Raw genomic sequence first — 19,078 nt, forward strand, 5'->3', positions numbered from 1 at the left:
AAAAACCAAAAAGACTGTATTACAAACCTCCCACAGAAATTGTCATTTTTCTCTTTAGAGATGTAAATCTGAAAACATTATTGAATTTTGCTCTGCCGTTACGGGCCATGTCTCTGCATTCATTAAAGTCCTTCCTAGAACTGACGTGGGTACGGCCCTTTATTTAAAAGCTCACTCTAACATAGATCAGGTTGGGTCCAGTTTTCTCTAACCCCATTCCTAAAAGTCTGATGTGCTCGCACGAGCTCAGAAGTCAGGCATCCACCTAGATTCCAGTGTCACCAAATGGTTCCTCATGCTAACATCACCCACTCCAGTACTTACTTAGGTCACACCCAATGCAGCCAGCAATTCCCTCCCAAAGGATTTCAGGAGCTAGTTTTAACAGTTTTCCCTCCAACACAATCTTAGAAAACAGACATTACTGGGCTGACCTACAAACACACTGAATTAACCCGTGACGCAGCTTCCATACTGGGTCAAAACAATGCCACGGTGGGAAACCACGTTCGGATCACACGCCAGGGCTGCAACGAGGGGGTCTGAGGAGGCCAGAGTAACTCTCCCCTGCTTTCCCACCCAGGTTCTGAACTACCTAGGAGCCAGCCAGGCACAAGGTGCTACCTGCCGCGGAGAAGGCCAGCAAGGCCTCAGGCACAGGGCAACCTCGCACTAACACCGGGCCCCAAGAGCAACCACGCAGAGGCCGCCGTCACGGAGGCCGCCCCACAAGGAGCAGAGCTGGAGCGGGGCCCACGCTTCGCAGCCTGCTGCACCCCACAGCCGACTCCTTCTAAACTCCCGGCCTGGGTGGGGAGGATGCCTGCAGTGGCAGCCCGGGCACAGACCGAAGATGCAAAAGGCCAGGAAAGGGGATTGGGGGGTGGGGGGGGATCCACCAGACACTGGTTCCTGCCCTGCTCTCCTCCAGTGCAACTAACAATGACAGCGACGGCCCCGCAGGCCCAGGACTGCGCTCTAATAGCCGAGCGGGCGTCAGGGAGAGTGCAATGCAGTAGAAGGAGCCAGGATGCCAGGACACCAGGATGGGGCACCCTCTGCGGAGAAGGAGCCTGCAACACACCACCGGCGGCTGGGACCAGGACCGGGAGCCAGGAGTCAGGAGTCAGGAACCACCACCAGCAGTGCAGGCCTCAGGACAGCCAGAACTCAAGAGAAAAGAACTGGAATTGGAGCTTCGGGCTTTTGTTACGCTTGGGCAGGGAGGAGGAGGTGTTAGAAAGCCAGGTTTCACACAGTCTGAGGACACAGCGGAGAGGACGGGAGAGATAGCGGAAACAGGAATACAGATTGAGGAGTCCGTCACACAGAAACCAGAGCGAGGCTGTGGGCTCAACCAGGCCCGGGAGCCGACGAGAGGGACCCCCGAGTGCCCGCCGCAGATGAGAGGGAACCCCGAGTGCCGGCGTCCGCAGGGAACAGGACGGAGAGGAAGGAGGACCCGCGGGAACATGGGACGCAAGGCCCAGGAGCCTGACAGAGCCTGCGTGCCAGGGTCCAGGGAGACAAGTACTGTGAGCGCTAAGCCAGAGAGGAAGGGGACAGCTGAGCAAAATCCTCCGTGTGGATGCGTCCTTCCACCCTCTCAACACGGGCTTCGAGTCTCCTCCAGAGAACTCTGCTAACAAGTCCTCAAAGACAGCACTAACCCACTCGCCAAATTACGTTTCAAGAGAACTCTCATTTTAAAGTTATTACATGTCCTTGGAAGTGATACTCGCTTGAAATGGGCTGCCCAAAAATAGCACGGCTGCACGTCAGCCCATTCCCTGTTCACACCCGCACCATGTAAACCAGAAGTACACACTAAACAAAGTTGTAATTATTCCATGGCAGGAAGGAAAATCAAATGTAACAAATAAATACAAACGAGCTATTCTCCTCTCCTTTCTGACACCACCTCTAAAGCGGACTATGCTTTTAAACTCGATCCAGCCGTCCATCTTCGCCTTTTCTATCAACTGACACACCAAACAGCAGCCACACCTCACTCCTCTGCATGTAAGCGAGTAACAGTACTTGCACAAGTCACCAAAAATATTGTGAGTACATATGAGTGGGGTTTCCTTTTTTCCAAATTGTTTTCTACTTCCCAGGTATGCCCACTGTGTAACTACCACATTTGCCTGAATGTGTGGCTTTTTAGAGTACTGAAACACCAAGATAAAAAGTCAGATTTTAGATGGCCCACAGAGATTCCAACTCAGTAGGATGGACCTAGAGGAATCTGCATTTTTAGCAAGTACGCCAGAGGACTGTGTCAATTCTAAAGCATGACAAAAACCTATTTTATTAGTTATCTGAATCTTACCAAGTGCACTTGTAAAATAACTACATAAAATCCAAAACATCACCCACATGGACTCATTTTATGAATCCCTTGAAGAAAAGAGATGAAAAAGGTGCCTCAGCCCAGCTCAAACTCCACTCTTCCTAAAGACCAATGACTGCATTATTTCTGCAAAGCAACCTCGTTCGTACACCTTCTGAATCCTGGCAAGGTGGAAGGGGGAAGGCAGAAAGGAGAAGGAGATAAAAACATTGTTAAAAAGCTGCTTTCTGCCCCAAGGATAATGATCGATCGTTTCCCATACAACTGCTTCAAAACAGTAAGAAAAGGGCAAGGTGGAGTTGCTCTCACGAAGGACAACATTGGGAGTAAGAAATAGTTAAGTAAATTTCACAGGGATATGAATTAATGCTGTCGTGCCTTAATCATCTGAATCACTGACCCATTTTCTCACCCCTGGCCTGGCAGGTCAAACAAGAGCCAAATCTCTTACCGGAGCCAACAGCTGGCCCAAGCAGTCATTTTTAGAGAAGGCAAAGGTAAGAAATGGTCATTTTTTAGATCTGCTAAAGGAAGACATTACTGTTGGTTTGCAGCAGTGACCCATAAAGGAAAATCCCAACAATATGGCCATCTCCCGAGGTTCTGAAAAGCCTGAGCTGTAGACTATGACAGGGGGTCCCAACATCAGCCATTCTGCTCGCAAAAGCCTGGTTCCCGTGCAGCTCCCTGGACAGCACATGACCTTTGCTCCCGCACAGAGCAGTCCAACAGCACTACAGCACACACTTGCCAGCCCACAACCCGGTTACAGCAGTGTCCACGCCGGTGGGCTCAGCCACGTGGGGAAAGCACCCGACTGTGCTACTGTACTGTGTCCTTACAACTGGATCTGACAGCACATAAGACAGACGCTTCCTTCTCCTGTGGCACCCAAACAGCTAAACACCATGGCTCTCAGCAGCCCATACTGGCCACAAAGTTCTTTATGACACCAGCCCAGATGTTTATTTTTGGTTTTTAATGAGGGGGGAAACGGAAAACTTAAAATGCTAATTCTGGTGATAAACCCAGTTCTGAAACTTAACACAATCCAGACAAACATTTTAATTTTAATTGTACCAAAAAATGGCAAAACTTAAGTTTCAACTAGAAGCTCACTGTATTCAAACTAGGCAACAGTTTCTTCAGTTGTGAAAGGGGAAAGAAAAATCTATAAACACAAAGAAAATGTAGAAACATATCACCATAAATATTTCTATGAGGCAAAGTAGTATTAGCATTTAGGATTTTTTTTTCTTTTCTTTTTTTTTAACCTTCTGGAAAAGGAACCCACATCTACCCCAAAACATAAAAGTTTACTGATTAATGCATTTGAATTTTATACCAATTGAAACCATGCAACGTATGGTTGGAGAAGATGGCCTGCCATCTTATGTGTTAGCAGACGCATTCTACAAGGAGGATGCATATTCCTCCAAATAATGCATCTATGAGGAACAAGTGAGCCTACGCAGCATCCTGGGTTCCTGCCCAGGCAACTTAAGGTCTGTGTAAGGAGGAAAAGATACTAAGTGAATCACATCTAGGATAAACACTGGGAAGGAACATTCGGGAACACCTTTCTGTTGCAAGCTGAATACTCTGATGCTGGCTAGGTCTTGGACTGGTAAACAAAAACAGGGCTGGGACACCAGGAAGTCTTACAATGAACATGTGTCTTCTGGGCTGAAAGCATTCACAGTAAGCTATAACATCTGAGGAAAAGAAACTTCACTAATTATAAGCCATTAAGAGACACCTTTCTGCCTCTCAATTTCTTTCCAGGAGGCAGCCCTCCAAAGCACAGGAATGTAAGATCTTGTTACGTTCATCCTACCCTTCCAAGGCCTACATCCTGTTTGTTGGATGGGTCCATCCAACAAAGCAAGTTCTGCAGAGAGGTTAATGCCACAGGCTACTAAATGAATGAGCTACGAAATGAATGAGCCCAACTCCATCTTTAACAGCTGTGATTTGGGGCAAATTTATTAAATTTATTAAACAAACTCTAAAACTCCATTCCCTCACCTACCTCAGCATTTTTGGTTATTTTAAGATTTTATTTTTTCAGCTGACATGAAGAGAGAGTGTGCACAAGCAGGAGAGGAGCAGAGGAAGCAGACTCCCTGTGAAGCAGGGCACATCGGGGCCCTAGCCCAGGGCCCCAGGACCCTGACCCAAACTGAAAGCAGATGCTTAACCGACTGAGCCACACAGGTGCCCCGCTACCTCAGCATTTTGATTAATCCTACCTTCAGGAGTCAGTGAAAACAGTTCACATAAATAAGAAATTTAACAAAATGTGAACTCACAAGAAGTCCACGCCAAGGGCTAGCTACTAAGATCAAGCCCTTAGAGTCAGTCATGTTACTTAAGAAACTTTGATTTGCGGACAACTTCCCAAGTTTGCAATAAAGATGGAAGAACAGTACAAGGAACTCCCTGCGTCCATACTGATCAAGTGTTTACATTTTGCCCGACCATTTTATTGTGCCCGACCATTTTATTGTGCCCGTAAAGTTGCTTTTAAGTGAAAAGAAAATGGAATCTTAAAAAATGAAAGTTGTCTATACTCCACCTCTTCCATTGTCATGCCTGTCTAGATAGCAGTGGAATTCCAAGAGAACTATTCCAGAGCCTTACCCTTCCAGAGGAAGGGAACCATCTCATTCACTTGTAGCTACTCCAAATCCTGGCCCCAAATCTACCTTCATTTTAGATCCCATCTTGTTTCCTCCTTAAGCAATAAAGAGAATTTGGAGAGGACAGGGGGCTGGAACAAATGATCAGCGACTTGAAGACCAAAAGCTCCAGAGTATTCTTATACTCTGTAACCCTCCAGTCTGAACTGGGAAGTTCTAATACTCCAGAACTGATCGAACATGCCCACACCACTGACGGCCTAAGACTACATCCTCTGGCATTTGGGGAGAAGTGCAGGTTTGAGGAAAAGAAAGAATGACTGGTTTGCCAGTGAGGCAGCCACGATTCAGGCTGCAAATGGGTATCTTACAGCTCAAAAGGAAGAACTAGTTCCTCAAATTTGTCATTTTTAGTAGTTGGGATATCTCACAACCGCCTCTCAGTAACTACAAGAACTTAGCTAAACAACGTCTAGTTATACACCAGGACAAGGGACAAATAATTTTATGTCTGTTCCCGGGGAAAAGTGAAAAAGGTATAGCCGATCACTACTGCAGGCCACTTAATCTTTCCAGTCATAATTTAGGGTTATGGGGACTTTTTAAATTAAAAATAAAATCAAGGGGCACCTGGGTGGCTCAGTGGGTTAAACCTCTGCCTTCAGCTCAGGTCATGATCTCAGGGTCCTGGGATCGAGCCCCACATCCGGCTCTCTGCTCAGTGGGGAGCCTGCTTCCCCTTCTCTCTCTGCTTGCCTCTCTGCCTACTTGTGATCTCTGTCAAATAAATAAATAAAATCTTATTTAAAAAACTAAAAAAAATAAAATACATGGTTTGATAAACTCAATGATTAAGAGTAAGCAAATAATAACTATTCAAAATAATAATAACTACTCAATACATATGCCATTTGCTATACCAAGTGCTTTAGCTAAAGTATCTCATTAATCTCCCATCACAACCCTGGATACTTGGTAGGAGTAATTTTATTTTTATGATTTTATTTATTTATTTGACAGATCACAAGTAGGCAGAGAGGCAGGCAGAGAGAGAGAGAGAGGGAGAAGCAGGCTCCACGCCGAACACAGAGCCTGATGAAGGGCTCAATCCCAGGACTCTGAGATCATGACCTGAGCCGAAGGCAGAGGCCCAACCCACTGAGCCACCCAGGTGCCCCAGTTGGTAGGAGTATTATTTCCACTTTTACGGTTCACTCTGATCTGATGTCAGAACTCAAGTTCTCAGCCACCACAGGATAAAACCACCATAAGAACAATTGTTCTCACCTCCACGGCAAAGGAGGGACAGAAAGAGTGAAAGACATGGGACTTAGTCACTGTAGACATCAAGACATATGGCCCCACAAATACAGAAGGCCAAACAGAGGGAGTGTGGACAGAAATAACCTGCACTGAGTGGACACAGTAACAGGGTACGACAGAGGATGACAGGGTGCTACCAGTATTTTTAACAGACCTTTGTCTATTAAGACAGAAATGATGGTCTCAGAGCTTACTGAGGACAAAACAGAGAAAGACAGTTACACATGCAGATTCTGGACACTGGCCAATCTGGATTCAAATTCCTCCTCATCACTTGCTAGAATTTTAAGGTCCTGGGCAATTTAACCTCTCAACTGAGGTCTCCTCATCTATAAATGCAGAAAGTAATTCTACTTCTCTCCTAGGTTTTGATAGGTAAATGAAACAATCCATTAAAATACTTAGCATAATACCTACTTGACTGGAAATGCTCCTTAACTAACTATTGGTTAGTAGCTAAAGTTATTACTGTTATTTGTAATGCTGTTTTGTTATTTCCACACCTTTTTAGCTGACTGCCCCAACACACACCTAATAGAAAAATAAAGCTCCTTCATTTAATCAAGATTTTTAAATTCTCAAGATGAGTCTGCATGATTTTTCTGACAAGATCAATACACCTGCAATTGGCCAAAGCAAAATTCCAAGCACAAACAAGGTCAAGTATACAAGAATATGAAATACTGCAATAGAGAGGTTTCAAAAAAGTTCACCTTGAGGATGTAGGCTTCACTGTTTCAATATATTAGTCCCATCCATAAATGAAGTAATTTCTAGACCCATACACCCTAAAATACATCACCAAGCAAGGCATATTTTTGATTGTACACCTGTGCTCAAACTGATTTTATTATTCACTTAGTGCAATGGCAGGAACTATCTTAGAAACTAAAGCATGCTTATGATTCTACAGGGGACCTTCTCACCATTCGCCTCTTAGTATCACATCAAAGATAATAGTTTTTATGTGCGTTTAAATCATAGCACACTTGCTAATTATCAACAGATTCTGTTATGGATATCTTACAGAAGAATAAAAAGAGAAAAAAGTGGACCCTTTAAAAAAGCTGAAAGAGTCCCCCAACTTGCCACAGGATTAGGGGAAAAAACTGATCACTAAGGTATCCCGTATCCTTTATTAGACCTACTGCAACTACAGTGTAAAAATCTCTGACTATTTTAAGTGGTGGATCCCAGGGAGAGAGACACAAGTGTCTAATTCCCTGCCTTTCCCTCCACAAAGTCTCACTGTGGCAATCCAGATCCCACTGTCCCCATGCTGACAGTAGCTCTTTGCCTGACCTGCCCCACCCCAACCCCATATATGAGATACACAGTGGAAAACTCAAACCTGCTAGCTCACTGGCGTTGCAGAGTGGAGGTGGGAGGGGGCAGGACAAATAAACATCCTCTATATTCTTCCACTAAAACCCACATCACAGGAACCTGCATGCAGCTTTCCATTTAGTGTCTACACCTCTGAGAAGGCAATGATTTCTTAAATTATGAGAAGGTACTGTTGATGAGAGCGAGCAAACAAAAAAAAATGCATCTTATAAAGTTTTTGAAAAACTGAAAACTACCATGCTGAAGAAACAGTGCAATAAGGAAGCTGGCACGGAGTAGGTAACAACAGTTTATCAGGAGGTAGAGCAAGCAAGCCCAGCTGGTACACTCTTCCACCACAGGAAACACTATTCCTGAATTTTAAAACTTATTCAAATAATCGTTCCGAACGAGAGGTAAAACTGTCACATAAAGCATTTCCTTACAATCAGCCTATGTCCCTAGAGCCACACAATCCTGCCTATCCCGAAGGAGCCAGGAAGAATTTGGAGAGACTTGCCCAAGTCACACTGGCCACCAGAAAAGCCTATGAAGAACAATGTCAATGAAAGTACCTTTGAAACAGACCCTACCAAAAGGCAAGGAGTCCCAAGAAGGATATCTTCATGCACACCAAGATCAAAGTCTGATTTATAACAAAAATAGGTGGGTAATATCATTTCCTACATAAACTAACAAACACAAAAATCTGAACACTTCCCTCAAAAACTGTTTCAAGACAAACATTCAGGATTTTCATAATTTATCTCATTAGAAGCTTTTCTAGATTTATCGGTTAGCATCTCTCATTTGCTACTAACCATGCTATATAATCCACTTTTTATAATAATTGAACAAAGTGGCTTTTAAGATAATTTACACAGCAAAGTTATACATCATCCACTAAAAGACAGGTAGGGATCCTAATGTAGGATCCATACCACACCCATGTACGACTGCAAGCAGCTCCTAAAACACAATTAACTCCCCTCACTGAGCAGAGTGCGACCCACGGGCTATCTGCTGGGAACCTGAGCACCTTGGTCAGTACGTAACTAGCAAGAGAAAGCCACCACCACAACGTGGAGATGCAGAAGAACAAAATGTGGCCAAGTCTGCTTACCATAGGCTTGTTATCAGTCTGTGATGAGCAAATTCATTCCAAGTGCTACATCTCAGCCAAGTAACAAAGAAAGTGCCATGTTTTAGGCAAATAACAATGGTTTCTTCTCTTTTCTCCCCGCTGCATCTCACGGACCTTTACCAGCACTCCTTGGTGGACTCGCCACGCACCACTTTTTGAGGAAGCTCACAGATCATTTTGGGAAAGTTCTGGAATGCCACTAGCAATGGAAAGAAAGCTGAGCAAGGGAATCATGGTCCGTTACCTGCTACTTCAATCATAGGCTGTAAAAGCAGACCAGCACCGTCCTCAGATCTGGTTCTCATGGGGTGCTCCCTGCCGTAGTGAACAACATCACCAACCAGCCGGCTGGCTGAACAGTGTGTATATGTATGTATACATGTACATGTATATTTTCCCTGACACCTTCTGCTCCCCAAGAGGAAATCTCTCCTCCAAGTCCTAGCCATCATACCTCCTGAGTACTTTTCACGCAAGCCTATTTTTCTCCATCCTCACAGCCACCAAATTCGTCCAAACCATTATTATTTCCCCATCAAATGGAGCACAGCAACAGCAGGCTGGATGCGGCCCCTAACCTATTCTCCCTCTGCTGCCTTACCCATTAATCCAATCTTCTTCAGAAAATAAATCCATCCCTGTCAACCACTGCTTAACACTCATCAGTAGCTCTGTAACTTTTTCTCAAATCCCAAATTCAGTATTCCACGGGCCCTACCCACGCTGGCCTCCACCTGTCTCGAGTCACATGTAGTGGTTCTCAGTAGAGTAGTGGCTCTCAGTAGACCTCAAACACACTACCTCCCTCTAAGTTAGCTAACGCTACCCTCCTTTTCTAGCATCACTTAGATGGCAGTGCTACAACCACTTCCTAAGGTCTGAAAACCCACACAGCTAGATGGGCCCCCATCTAGCTCTCACTCCTCCCAGTACCCACTGCACAGCACCTAGGACAGTGCAGTTGCTCTATTCATGTCTTGTCTGGGTCTACCACGTCTTCTTGTGGCACCACTGTTTTCCCAATACAGTACCCTTCACCTGAAAGGTAACCAATAAGCAAGTACCTGAATGGATGAACAAGAAAACAGACAAACCAGGAAAACTGATTGTGGTCCAAAGTCACTTGCCACTAGGGCCAAGGCTGACACCTACAGCACTTTAGAGGCTAAAAAGGCCACTAAAGAAAGTGTCACCTCACATAACTGAACAAATCCAAGGACCAATCAGACTTTTACTACCAAGTTATGCTTCTGTATTACTATTCTACATTATTTTTTAACAGAACCCTCTAAAAATACTTCACTGGGAAAACAATCATGTTTCCAGTCACCTAACATTAGTTAAAAGGTACAGAAATCTAGTTATGATAATGAATACAAGCTTCTTAAATGAAAACAGTAATCAAATCTTGGAATAATTATCTCTGCATTTTTCTAGACAGATAATCGTAGTTTTACAAAACAAAAAACAAAAAACCTCCAAACCATTACACAGTAGAGACAAATTTTTACAGGCTTCAGAACACCTTTAAGAGGGGTGCTAAATTCTGAAGCCAAAGGTGATTTTGATGAAAACCTAAGAGGTAGAGCTCCATTCTTCCAGACCCAGCTTAGTCATCCAAAAAACAAACAAACAAACCTAGTACCTCCCCTACACTGGCACCAAGCTGGGCACCAAGAAGACAACCATGACCAAGACAGCCCTGTCTTGGTGACCAGCAGCCCCGGGTGACCAGCCAGAGGCAACTCATTTAATTAATCTCTCTGGGCTTTAGTTTCTTAATCTGTAAAATGAGAAAGTTAGGTTAGCTCTCTAAGGTCCTCAACTCTCTAAATATCCAAAGATTCACTAATGATCACAAGATAAATTCCTATTTGACAGTATCATGATGATTTCCTACTTCTATTCATTATTTTTATCAGAGAGGTGTGGTTTCATTTAAGAATTTTAATATATTGATAAAAGTAAAATATAAAAGAGCAGCAGTAGCATTTTTAATTACCTTCCCAGCTCCTAAATCCCACCATAATCGGCTATGGACTTCTGCCTGCCATAATTGCAAACCAACCTGAAATACAACATGACATCTTTTTATTTCTTGTAGAAAACTTAAGTGATCACTTACTCCCAATTTCTTTTATACTTCAACATCATCCATCATCTTTGAATATCAAAGGGTTGTTTTTTAAGAAGCAATGCAAAATAATAAAGATTCCTAGGAAAAAAAGGAAAATTTTATCACCCAAATAAAGCAATAATGGCTTTAGAACCCTGAGAAGATATTATACTAAACTCAAAATTTCCTGTGACATAAAAAAGAACAGCTTTTTTAAAAAGATACATAAACACGTCCATAAAGAATGGACAAGACAACGAAAGAGTCACACAAGGGCCAATGTGTTCCTGACATCATCTCGAGATCATCCAAAATGTTCCTTCGCCATCTTTTTTTTTTTTTTTAGTGAATTTAGTTATGTGACCTATATCTATTTCAGTGCACGTTTGTTTATATCTAGAAACCATCTGAACACCGAAAGTAAATCAGTTTATTACAAAGCTGAAGCTTTAAGGGCCATTTTTTATAGTCACACACTTTACTCTGCCCTGACTAAGCATTTTTATTCTTGCAATGCCTTATTTATAGATGTTTATAGGATAGCCATGGTGTCTGCTATCAAATCCAAAAAGCCATATATGGATTATAAAGGATGAAAGATAACTACCTCCAAAGTTAACCTTAAAAGTTAAATGTGAGTATCTGGTTACCTGAAGAACTCTCTCTCCCACTAGACAGTAAACTCTCTGAGGGAAAGTCCTGCCTCTTTTTTGTCAGTTATGCACCAAAAGGCTGAGGATCACTGAAACAAGAGTAAATAAATGGATGGTGACTTTATCGCAAGCAAACTTTCTTAAGCACAGGGAATAAAATGTTGCAAGCCTAGGTCTGAAATAACTACTCTAACTTGGCACTTAGATTGCTCTTATGGGTCACACAACTCATACACTGAAGCACTCAATTGTATTCTGTCACAAATGAAGAACGCTTTTTCTTTTGACCTAATTGCTTAAAAACCATACTATAAATATTACATTATTGACTGTGTTTATATGAAAAAAAAAAGTTGTAACATTTCTTTGACACATTATTATAAAGGTAATCCTCCCAATATTCATTTTAATTCAATAAAAGAAAACGCATGGAGTTTGGGAACTAGTTTGGGAACTAGTCCTCTAAGTCCACTGGTTAAAAACTAAACCAAGTACAGATGAATCTATGCAAGTTCTATTTTAAAACTAAGTTAGTAGATGCATTTTAAACTTGACTTCTGTATTTTAAACTTGGGGAAAAGGAGTTATCTTTTCCTCAAAGAAGAAAATAATGTTTGAGTTTTTAAACCATCACCATCATGTATGATACACAACCTGTATCATTTTTCTGTCCTGACTTCCATGTCAAGACATAGAAAAGGGAGTAATTTTTTAAATTAACTTAAAAATACACCTATTGATTAAACCAATATAACTAGAGTTTGGAATTCCCATTCCAGTCTATATTATTATTATTCATTTCTTACCTAAAAATTCATTTGAATCTTGAAAAACCTAGAATTCCTCAGGCTTCAATTTACTGGCTTGCACAGAGGAAGAAAAGAAAAAAAAAGAACATATCAAGAGAATATAAATTATAAAATACACAGTGCTGGAAAATAATTCTTAAGTGTCATGGTTAGGAAATTCACCTGTTACAAGCCTCACAAAAATCCATTATTCCCTTTATCAGGTCATCCAAGAGGGGAGAATGCCATATTTTAACTAGTGGCAAATTAAGAAAATTTGGTTCCTAAAATTTACTGCAAGTCCCTATACATTTTCAAATTGTTTACTTTGTAACTTTTTTCTACAGTACAGATTTTTCCAGGGAAAATAAAGTTTTCGTGAGCAAATCTGGAAGACATAAAATGTCTCCTACTTATTATCACCTAGAAAGGCAAACCGAGTACTGCTCCGTGCCCCTAGCATCTAGCTTTCAGCCTCTTTATTATCATTGTCAATGAATGGGCCCCAGTCAAATGAAAGCTGCCATTTTAGGGTAAAGACTGGAGGGCTTCTGTTGTGCAACAGCAAGACAAAAACACTCCGCGACAGATGTACTCTGGGGGCTGGGAGACGGATTCAACTTCATAAAATCACTGCTCAAGTTATTTCTGAAATAAGAATTACCTAGTACTCACACATTACTACAATCTAAATAGAATTATAACTGGGATAAATCAGGTTCCCATGCTGTTAAGGTCCCAGTCACTAAGATTTGTTTGTCATCGTTAGAATGGATCTGTGAGGAAATAAAGAGAACTATTTTTTTTTTCTATTGGATTATTACGTATAGTGAGTACTCCCCCCTCTTGTTATTGGGAGAGAATTGGGGGGAAAATACACGCAACCTCTTCGAAAGGTAATGCCCACTGCAAAGACGGCTTAAATTAGTATCTTTAGAAAATAAAAATCAGGGCCTTCACATAAGTCCTTTTAAAATAAATTAAAATATTCAACATACCCCAGCAATCGAGCCCAGAGGATGGACATATTTCAAGATAAGTTATTTAAATCGATTGCTAGATAATATACAATGGGAAACTAAAAAGTATACTTAGCGAGTAGAGAGCTGGATAGTGTATCTAATTCTAGCAATTCAAAAGGAAACTCTCCATGTGGGTTGCTACTTTTCTTTTGTCCATTGTCTGTTCAGAAGAGGGGGGAAAAAACTAGTTTAAAATCGAGGCGTGAACAGTCTCTAAAAGTGACCTCCGGGAAAACCGTCCGACCCATAGCAGGAGCACTCCCCGCGCCGCCCGCTCTACGGGGGCGCTCACAAAGCGGGCGGCCGGCCGGGAGTTTGGGGTGCGCTCCCACGGCGCGGGGCTCCTCGAGGCAGAGCCATCCGGAGAAAGGCGGCTCGGTAATGATGGCTGCTCGGGGCCGGCGGCTCCTTCCCCGGAGCCTCTGGACCCCCCCCCCACCCTCCGCCCGGGATCCGCCGCCCTCCCCACCCCCCCGGGCCGCGCTCGCCCCGCGCGGACGCAGCCGCACCGCAGCTCACCGGGTGCCCGAGCCCCCGCACCCCCGGTGAGCCCAGTCCCCGGTGCGAACCAAACAAACAACGCGTCCCCCGCCGCCCTCCTTCCTCTCCCCGCTGACCGCTTGGCCTCCAGCCACCTCGGCCGTTCACGCTCCGAACCGCGGATCTCTGCGGGGGCAGAGCGCACCCGAGCCACCTCGGGGGCCACCTGGTGACCCCCCCCCCCCGCCCGGCGTTGACCCCCGGCGGGGTCGGGGGTGGGGGAGCCGAATTGCCTCGGGGGGTTAAAGTCGCTATTATGCAGTCGCCGCCGCCGGCCCGGCTAGCTCGGCAAGGTGGGGTCCCCTCCTCGCCGCGCCTCCCCGCGCTCGCCCCGGCCCCGCTCCCTTTCTTCTCCTCCTCGCGCATTTGGGAGCTGCCGGGGAGCCCCGAGAACCCCCAGCTCCGGGCTCGCAACTCCGCGCCCGCGGCCGGCACGGGTTGGGGTCCCGACGCCCCCAGCGCCGCGTGTTCTTGCCGCCCCCGCCCCACGCGGCGCCCCGCGCACTTTCCCCGCCGCCGACCCACCTCGCCCGGTGGCCGTCCCCGCGCGGGTCGGCGCCGCCGCGCCAGGAGGGACGCACTTTGTTCGCGCCGGTGCGGCCGCCGCTCCCGGCGAGCGCGGCGTGGTCGGTCCGGAGCGGGGGGCGGGGGCGGGAGGCGGGGGTCGCCGCCGTCCCCGAGCCGCCGCCGCCGCCGCTCAGCCGCCCCGCGCCCGCGCGCCCATCGCCCACTCGCACTTGAGTTGGAGCCCAACTTTTCCTCCTTCCTTTTTCTTTCGAATGGAGCCGGCAACTCGTGCTCGGCGCCGGCGGGAGGAAACGCGCTCGCGCTCCCCCGCGCGCAGACACGCTCCCTCCTGTCCCCCGTCCCCCCCCCACGCCGGCAGCACAACAAAAAGCCATTTACATGCGAGGAAGTGACCCTCGGCCGGACCGCGCGCCCCCGCCGCCGCCGGCCCCGCGGACGCAGGCAAAAGTTGGGGCGCCGGGCGGCGCTCGGGGCGCGGGTTCGGGCCCCGCGGGCGGCGACGCCGGCGACACGGCACGGGCGGCGCTGCGCTCCTGCGCCGGCCCCGGCCCCCGCCCGCCCTCGCCCCTCGCCCCGCACACGCCCAACTCCTCGCTCCCAACTCCTCGCGCGGCCCCGGCCCCGGCCCGAAGCGATTTCCTGCCGCCGCCCCTCCCGGAGGCGCCCGGCGAACTCTCGCACTCACCGGGTCGGTCGGTAGGGCTCCTCCGCTGTCCTGTGCCGAGGGGAAAACAAAACGCAGAACGGGCTCCGGAGTTGGCTCGGCGGCCGCGGCCAGGGGTCTAATCCACGGGCGCGGAGTTGGCCGGGGGCGAACGGGGCTCTGGCGAGTTTCAGGGTCTCCGGGTCCCCGGGCCGCCTCCTCAGCGGCGCTCCTTTGTGTAATTTCACTCGATTCAAGTTTAATCCGATAGTTCCCGAGCACGAGCGCGTCCGCACTACCACGGCTCAACCCCCGCGCCGCCGCCGCCGCCGCCGCCGCCGCCGCCGCCACCGCTGCCGCCGCCGCCGCCGCCGCCGCCGCCGCCGCGGCCCCAGCACGCCAGCGCCTGCGCGCGCCCGGCACGCCGCGCGCGCCCGAGGCCGCGGGGCCGCGCGCGCCCGCCGGCAGCTCCCTCCGCGCCGCGCCCGCGCGCCGCCACCTGACGTCAGGCGCGCCTGGCATAATTTATGCAAGAATTCGGCCGGGGTGGCGGAGGCCGAGGGAGAGGCCGAGAGAAAAGGGGCGGCGCGGGGCTGCGGGGCGGCGGGCTGCGGAGGGCGGGCCGGGCGCCACTTCCCTTCCCGGGGCGGGCGCCGGCGCTGCGGGCGGTTCTCCCCGCCGGCCGGTGCGCGGCCGCCGCGCAGCCCCTCTGGCAACGGCTCTTCCGAGCGCTCGTTCGCCGCGCGGCAGCGCCCCGGGCGCGGGCTGGAGAGGGTGCCACGTTTCCCCGCGCGGCACCTTCCCGGAGTCAGGGTGCGCCGCCCCGGGGCAGGAAGCGGCGGCTGGGAGCCGGCCGCGGTCCTCCTGGCCACGGCGAGGGGTTTCCAACGGTCCGCGGACGGCGGCGGCTCGAGGGCTTTGGATGTCTCTTCTGTAATTATCCTTCAACTTGAAATTATTTTCCCACATGAAATTATTCAGAATGGACACGTACCATGTCAACTAGATTTATCCTGCCTCTCCACACTGCTTTTCCTACCTCCTCGTTGACAGGACGGCCGGATCCACTACTAAATCAAAAAAAGTTTAACTAGATGGCGTTGATTTTGTTGAATTTGTTACCATGCCAAAAAAGGGAGAGAGAGGGTAATCGTTATGAAACAAAGAAATAGGTTGTGTGCCCATTATTAAACGTGTCAGGACTAGAATGTTTTCATCATTCTTTGGCAAAAATTGGCACTTTTATATGATCTCCTAACCTTTAATGTCCACACCTCTTCTTCTCTTTCTCCTCCCGGTACAAAAGGAAGAGTAACCCTGAAGAAAATCTTCCTTTATTAATTTTCCTTTCAGGAGACAAATCTACAAACATTTACGAAGCACTTTCTCCGTGCAAGTTACTGAGCAATTATTATTCTTTTAAACGCTCAGCAATTGTATACTTTAAGGTGATGTTATTAGGTTGAAGATGACATTTATTGTTGTCTCAAGGAAGGGACTTTTGTCAAAGATAGTCCTGAAATAGATATAGAGTAAAGCAACTTGCTATTATTAGACTCCAAAATAAACTGAGAAAATTGCAGAACTATGCAAAACACACATTTCCATTCACCACCTGTAGTGCTAAGACTAATCACAATATTTCTACTTGCTCAAAAGATTAATCAAAACCAGTTTGCTGCATAACAACTAGAACTACTCAATAACTTTGATTATAGGGATTTAACCACTCAAACATTTATTTTTCTGTTATCAGTAATAATTTTCTAAAGATTTGTTCCATTTATTAAGACGCATTGCTTTTGTCTTTCTTTTGTCATTTGAGTGGTGTTTTAAAAGAGATAAATGTTTCATTCAAGAGATTTACAGATAAAAAGCAGAAATAAGATTGACACTACAGAAAATTCTGACATGAAAATACTAGAAAACACTAAAATCAACTTCTCCCTGTTTTAGAGACACATATCATAAACCAAGAATCAGAATTCTGAAGTTAGGTTTACATTTCCATTACATTTCCCTTATATCTCTCAATGAAAGCATCTGGGGGATGCTTTGGTCTATATGTTTTGTGTTTGAGAGAAAGGTTAAAGACAGGATACAATGTCTACAAAGAAATCACTAGCGCCTTGCTATATCAGAGGACATAAAAGTGACATAAAAGGAACTATTTCTTATCTTTTGCAGTATACCCCAGCTCACTGTCAGATGTAAATATGTTTCAAGGCTAATTTTGAGCAAAAACCAAACAAAACAAAAATGACATCTGCATATAATAAAAGTGTATTAATCTTTAATCAGCAAATAGTACTAAATGACTATGAAGCGGTACCCTTGTGCCCTTGTAATTTAACTAGAAAGGTAGGACATTTTTCTTGAAACACAAGAAATGGCAAGGTAGTAAAGCCAAAGCTCAAAGTGGAAAAAAAAAAAAAAAAAAAAAAAAAAACAGCTGTATGGCCCCTTCCTGATTTATTCTCTCTCCTTACCCCAACCCCCGTCCTGACAGCCATGATGGAGAAGACTCTAAGCTTTTAGAAGTTGCATGACTGCAGAGTTTCACGGGCCTTGAAAAACAGGGAGCTTCTGGGGCAAACTCTAGGCAGCTGTGGCCTACTGAAGTCGTTAACCCCTACCACCACCACCGTCCCCGTCCCCACTACCCTTTAGCTTCAACTGTCTTCTCTCCATTTGCTGCACTGTTGAAGTTCTGCCAATGAGAATCATTTGAATTCACAAGCGTTCCCTTTAAATGTGCAAATACCTTAAGGAGCGGTAAGGAACTTGTGGTCATTCACAGACGATTGTAAATTAGGTCAATGGGTCATTTTCCTCCCAACACCTAGCTGAAACTAACAAATTTAGAGATCCATTTATTCATTCAACACGGTGCCTATGTGATTCCAGGCATTGTTCTAGGCGCTGAAGATGCTGTAGAGAACAAAACAACTCCAAATTCCTGCCTTCCTGAAATTTACAGTCTAACGGATTGTTGGTTTTGATGCAGTGGTCAGAGAATATGGTAGTTTGGGGGTATGAGCCCTTGGGGGACAAGGGCAGGCCTCTGTTCCTCACAGCCAGAAGGCATTGGAAAGTTACTAAGGACTGGAAGATGGGAAAAGTATGAATTGGGTGCCTGCGGAAAGCAGTTGAGAAAAATACCTAAGACAACCTGCTACAAAAAGGTTTTCTCACCCAGGAGAAATGGATGAAAAGACTTCCAAGAATCAAAACTGTTACTAAGTGACCAATAGTTCAGCTGCATCACTGTTTAGAGGAATGAATAGTTGTCTCTGTTTGAGAACATTGCCATAATGTATCAATATATAATACTTCATGGAAGCAAGGGAAGAAGGGGGGAATAATGTGCATATCTGAAGTAACTGAGGGATGCCTCGCTGGCTCAATGGATAGAGCATGCTACTCTTCTTTTCTTCCTGAAAAGAAAAAAAAAAATTTTTAAGAGAGGGAGAGAGGTGGAGGAGGGACAGAGGGAGAGAGAATAATCTTTTTTTTTTTTTTTTTTTTTAAGAGATACATGTGAAGGATTTTTTAGGGGTAGGTTTTGTTTTGTTTTATTTTGTTTTGGTTTTTTGTTTTGTTTAATTTATTTGACAAGACGGAGATCACAAGTAGGCAGAGAGGCAGGCAGAGAGAGCCAGGGGAAGCAGGCTCCCTGCTGAGCAGAGCCCGATGTGGGGCTTGATCCCAGGCCCTTGAGATCATGACCTGAGCTGAAGGCAGAGGTTTAACCCATTGAGCCACCCAGGCACCCCTAATTTTTTCTTTAAAATTTTTAATTAATTATTTGAGAGAGAGAAAGAGAGTGACAGCACAGGTGGGGAGGAGAGGGAGAAGCAGGCTCCCCACCAAGCAAGGAGCTGGACATGGGGCTCCATCCTTGGACCTCAAGACCAGGACAGGACCCTGAACCAAAGGCAGATGCTCAACCAAATGAGCCACTCAGGTGCCCTGAAAGATTTTGGTTTTTGTTTTTGTG

At 46.1% G+C, this 19,078-nt stretch overlaps 1 protein-coding gene across 12 annotated transcripts in view; it reads right to left on the minus strand.

The window, feature by feature from the left end:
• Positions 1–15,490, minus strand: part of CHD7 (chromodomain helicase DNA binding protein 7) — a 186,911-nt gene extending 171,421 nt beyond the window's left edge. For 4 of the 12 annotated variants that reach the window (XM_082719361.1, XM_082719359.1, XM_082719360.1 and 1 more), the window contains exon 1: positions 15,121–15,490. The gene's annotated coding sequence lies outside the window, so the exon portion shown is untranslated. Of the gene's footprint in view, positions 1–10,790; positions 10,857–10,913; positions 11,004–12,363; positions 12,421–14,432; positions 14,696–15,120 lie in introns of those variants that run through there. The other 8 variants (XM_082719367.1, XM_082719363.1, XM_082719364.1 and 5 more) reach the window with 8 other exon arrangements.
• Between the last annotated feature and the right edge of the window lie 3,588 nt (positions 15,491–19,078).

This window comes from Mustela nivalis (genome assembly GCF_964662115.1).
Source record: "Mustela nivalis genome assembly, chromosome: 2".
Taxonomy (NCBI): Eukaryota; Metazoa; Chordata; class Mammalia; order Carnivora; family Mustelidae; genus Mustela; species Mustela nivalis.